The following is a 5,389-nucleotide window of genomic DNA, read 5'->3' on the forward strand; positions in this document are numbered from 1 at the left end:
GTCACGACCCCCTAGGGATGGCTTTTCTTGTTGTTTCAAAAGTGCAGGCCTGGGATCCCCCTGTTGCCAGCGTGGGACCTCCCACAGGTATCAGATTTTCTCATCTGAAAAATAGGCAGAAATATCTGAAGGTGGTTCTTTCCCTCCAAGTTACATGTAGGCCGAGGTGGAGCTCGGTGGGCTGAGCAAAGGTGATGTGAGTGGTGGTCGTGTCCGTGTCTCCCATGCTCCAGACTTGGCACCACCCGTCACCCCCACGCCCCCTGCACGGCCGCGGCTGCTGGTGTCCTGGACGCTGCGCTGCTTTGCCAGAGGCCAGGGCCCCCCACATCCAGAATGCCCTCGTGGGGCGTTCGCAGAGCTGCCACCACCATAGACAAGCGTGGAGACCCCTTTTGTGAGCCTGCAGCTCCCTGTGATGGAGCACATAGGTCACCATGGCAGAGAGCCCTGTGCTCACCTCCAAATAAGCCTAATTAAGGCTGATGACAGAAAGACACTGGGGAAGGGCGGCCTCTATGAAAACCCCGGGAAGGGGCTGGCTGCAGCAGTGTGGAAGCGAAGGACCACGGCAGAGACTCAGGCTGAAGAGCTTGGCTCATGCTCCTAAAAAGAAAACAGGAAAAAAAGTGGGGCATGGTGGCGCACACCTGTGGCCCCAGCTACTTGGGAAGAGGCTGAGGTGGGAGGATGGCTTGAGTCCAGGAGGTCGAGGCTGCAGGGAGCCGTGATGGCGCTGGTGAACAGCCACTGCCCTCCAGCCCAGGCGCACAGCCAGGCATGGGGCTTTGCTTTCATGGAATAACAGCCCCGTGTTCTGGTCACACGGGACCTTGCAGCTGCCACAAGCTGCAAGCTGTGTTGCGTTTCTGCAACTCTGGGAAGTAGGGAGCAGTGGAATCTTGGTGCCTTCTCTGGGTTTCCGGGAACTCATCTAGGGGCTGGGCCTTCCCATGGAATGCGCACGTGCTCCTCAGCTGCAAGCCCTCCCTCTTCTCGGAACCCCACGGACCGTGCGCCTTCCACTCGTTAGATGAACATCCACTGCGCACAATGGCGTCCCAGGCTGGGCGCGACTCAGTAGACACAGGGCCTCCACCTCAAGGAACCTGGCCTGCCAGGGGGTCCCAAACCCCAACCCCACCCGAGGTGGCGGTGGCTCAGGAGGCTCTGAGGGAGGCCCCTATCCCACCCTTATCCCGGGTTTCTCCTCATGTTTATTTTTTCTCCACGTCTCTGTTTGCATCCTCCTGCGTTTCTCCTGCATTTGGAGAAGAGGCACCCGGTATCCACACCAACCACAGCTCTGAGCTCACCCGTGTGGGCAACGCAGGAGGCCTCAACAGGGTGCCCACTGCCCAGCTGGCCATGAGTGACGCCTGCACAGCTCAGGAAGGCAGAGACTATGGCAGGCATACGTATAGGTGAAGCCGGCACTAAAAGACGGACCGCCGTACAGACACTGCCAATCCCCAGAAGCAGCAGAGGCGGCCGCGTCCACCCCCTGCCGGGGGCCCTTCCTGCACAGCTCGGGGATCCCAGCCCTCGGCTGCCACTCCCGACCCAGAGCCGGGGCCCAGCCTCTGCCCCAACCCTGCCAAGCCTGTGTGCACGCCCGCCGGGCCCCTCCCCCACCGCCCCTTCCTTTGAGGCCCTGAGCGTTCACTGCAGGCTTCTGGCAGGAGACGCTGCAAGTGGCCGGGATGGGCAGGCACCACATTCCCCCCACCCTGGAAGAAACCGCTTCTCAGTGGACGGGCTCAAACCCCCTCCTCCTGCCAGCATCCCCTCACTGAAGGTCCCAGTGCTTTTTGGAAGGAGGGAGGAGTCGGGGGCAGAAAAGGAGTCAATCAGTGAATGCACACCTGCAAGAAGGCGTGACGGGCTGGGCGCTGGGGGCTCGCGCAGACCCACCTGTGTTGTTCTGATTAATCTCCCCCACATTCAACATCATCTGGAGAGACAGGAAGGACTGCAGAAAATTGGCTTTTCTGTCTGGCTTCCCCCAAGGGAGGCGGTCATATGCAGGGTCTGTGGCCCCGTTCCACCAGCAGTGATTACAGCAGTAATCCCGAATTGTGATCAGGAAGCGGCTCTGGCCCTGAAATGACTTTTTGCTAAGCCTCCCTCCTGTGTCTGGGGCAGCTGCACGCAGGGCGCCTCGCCGTTGCACTGAGACGTGTTTGGTCCATTAGCCCAGGGGTAGGAACAGCTTCCCCTATGTCTGCCTCAAATGTCTCATGAAGAGTGTGTTGGGACTTTCCTGGCACCGCCACTGCCTCCGTCAGTCCACAGAGAGTTGCAGGGGTCAGAATATGGCGTGACGAGGGCTGGGTGGGGGTGGTCGGGGCCCAGCTGTCTCCAGGTTGCAGAGGGGCAGACAGTGTCCCGCCGAGGAGGCTTCCAGCTCCGCCATCAGCCCAGCAGTGAACACGAAGCCAGCCGTGGAGGAACAGCCGGGCAGCCGGGAGGCCTTGCCTCTGTGGTTCCACGTGGGTGTGCAGCGGGACCGCATTCCCACGTGGCTGGGCCCTGACAGGCGTGGGCGTCCCTGCAGGCCTGGCACTCAGGAATTTTTCCCACCTGTCTTTACGCCCTGCTGCCAGCCTCTGGCTGAGTGACGAGGATTCAGAGGGTCAGAGGGGGACACACGACAGAGGAGGAGGCTGGTCACTCAGAGACCACTGGGCCACCAGGGACAGCGCCCTGCCCCCGCCGACCAGCCACGTGGCTGCTCTGGATGACGACACGGCCTCTTGATGCCGAGGGCGAACATTTTGTATGAAGTTGCTGAGATTAGCAGCCGCGTCCGCCCCAGCAGCTAGCGTTTCCCCCACGTGCCGGCGATGTCGTCCTCCGACTCAATACTTGGCAGCTTGCTCGGGGCTTTTTGTAGCAAGTAACAGGAAACTCAGCTCTCAGGGCTGGAGCAGAGCCCGTGGGATTCACAGCCCCTGAGTGCAGGTGCAGAGGGGTGAGATGGAGGCGCGGGGAGCCTGGTCTCTGGTCTCTCCCTCCTTCGGCAGAGGCCCCTCTGGAGGGTGCCTCGTCCACCAGGCCCACCTGCATGGGGTGGAAGGGTGCACCTGGTGGAGACCCGTGGGGCCCTCCTATCCCCAGCCGGAGTTCGCAGGGAGGCCCTGGCACCATGGGCTCTGGTGTGCCCAGGGGACAGGAGCTCTTACTGTCCAGGCCGAGGCACACAGACCCTTCAGCTCAGCCAGCGTCACACAAGGGAGGCAGCAGTGTCTCCAAGCCAAGGTGGGTCTCTCACTGGAGAACAATGGGGGGGTCTTGGCTGGTTCCCTGAACACGGTGCCAGAGCCAGGATGCGGGTGCCGTGGAGCACCGAGCTTCTGCTGGCCGCTGTGACCTTGCCCAGCCCTCGCACCCTCTTCCTTAGGGACCCACCCTTTGGGAAACACCCACCCCTGCTCCACCGCACACCGGGGGCGGCCTCCGCGTGGAATCAGCACGCCTGCGGGCCAGGCAGCCGGCCAGGACAGGGAATGAGGCGAGAATCCGGTGGCAGATCCCACGAGCACGGGGACCACAGAGCTGCCGGCCTTTCCCGCCTGGGGAGGGAGAAGCTCGTAGGACCCGGCACTGGGGAGCTCATGGACCCCTTCGAGTCTGGAGCTGGGCCACGGGCTCCTGCCCTTGATTGCATGACACCCTTCTAGCACATTCCTCCTTTTGCCAAAGTGAGTTCAGATAGATTTTCTGACACTTGCAACCAAAGCAAACCTGAAAAATGCAGCGTTGTCTGGAGCACGAGTCTCTTCCTTCTCCTTTGTGAGGAGCTTCAGGTTTATCCGAAGTGACTTAGACGCGATCAGGCTCCAGCAGCCCGCGCAGTTTGAAGCCGGGCCCGGGCCCAGGGACTCCTGAGGTCTGGTCTCAGTGGTGCTGCCGCGGCCTCCAGACCCTCCCACCCCGAGCCCACCAGTCCCCACCCATTGAAGCGACAGCCAGTGGAAAACCACAGAGGCAGCAGCCCTCGGTCCGTCTTACGTAAACTTCTTCAGTTGCTTCAGGAAGCACAGCAACTGAAGTCTAACATATCCTCACCGGGGCAGATACTGTCGGAATGTCCCCTCTTCTCCTGAGTATTCAAAAGCAGATGGAAGCCAGCGCCTCCCCCCGCTGCCTGTACCACCTCAGAGACTCTGGAGTCCCCACTGCTCAGGGCTCCAAGTCCCCTGTACCCACCAGGGCCTCCTCCAACCCAGCTGAGGTTCTGAGACAGGTGTGGCTGCCTTTGACCGACACGGGGATTGGGCTGCAATCTGGGCGGTGGCCCCACATGCAGAACGTCCCCTTTGGGAGTGGATTTTGGAGTGCGATCTGTTCTGCAGACCCCCAGCCGGGCAGCTCCCTCCTCCATCCATGCGTGAGCCGGCCCTAGTGCGAATCCACCCAAGACCCCTGCCTGGCCCCAGCAGGACAGTCTTGGCCCAACCTCATCTCTGCCTGGCCCCAAACTGCACAGGAGGCTGGAGCCTGATCACGTCTAAGTCACTTCGGATAAACCTGAAGTTCCTCACTAAGGAGAAGGAAGCGACTCGGGCTCCAGACAACGCTGCATTTTTCAGGTTTGCTTTGGTTGCAAGTGTCAGAAGATCTATCTGAACTCACTTTGGCAAAAGGGGGAATGCACTTGGGCCCAGCCAGGGCTCCAGATGCTGCCCGGCTGAGTGTGCCCGTTTCACACCCTGTGCAGAAGAAGGGATGCTGGCGGCTTGACATGAGCTCCGCCATCATCCTCCCCTCCTTCTGGGCTCCTGGGAGGCACCTGAGTCGGAGGAGGGAGGCAGCGGCTTCCCGGCCCTGCAGAGAATGACTCACGCAGCTCGGTGGGGGACGCACCCGCCTCCGAGGAGCTGGCTCCACCGTCCCAGCCCCACCATCTGGCGCTTCTGACTCGGATCTGTTGGTGTTTACTTCCTGAAACTTTGCATTCCCAGGGTCTGTGCCCGGGAGCAACTGTGTGTGGAGAATCACACTTCCTTTCATATGTTCCAGCGACACAGAACAGCTTGCTTTCAGGCCTTTGCAAAACACAAACCAGAAAGAGAAAAAGAGCCTTCCAAGCCCTCTTCCCATGAAGGCAGAAAGCCGAGACACTCGGGAGGCAGAAAGCCGAGACACTCAGCAGGGCAGAAAGTGCTCTGCGAGGTGGGGCACTTACGGCAGGTGTGGTCCTGGGGATGCCAGGCAGGGGCAGGGCAGGTAGCAGGGGCAGAACCTTCCATGTGGCGTGAGCCAGGCCCAGGCCGGCAGAGCCCACTCCTGGAACCCCCACGGCCATCAGACTTGGGTCCCTGCCCCATGTATCTGGGTAGCCCAGACCTCCTGGAATTCCTGAGGCAGGGTGAGCTGGGGCGAG

This window comes from Pongo pygmaeus, chromosome 10, assembly GCF_028885625.2.
Source record: "Pongo pygmaeus isolate AG05252 chromosome 10, NHGRI_mPonPyg2-v2.0_pri, whole genome shotgun sequence".
NCBI classification, from domain to species: domain Eukaryota; kingdom Metazoa; phylum Chordata; class Mammalia; order Primates; family Hominidae; genus Pongo; species Pongo pygmaeus.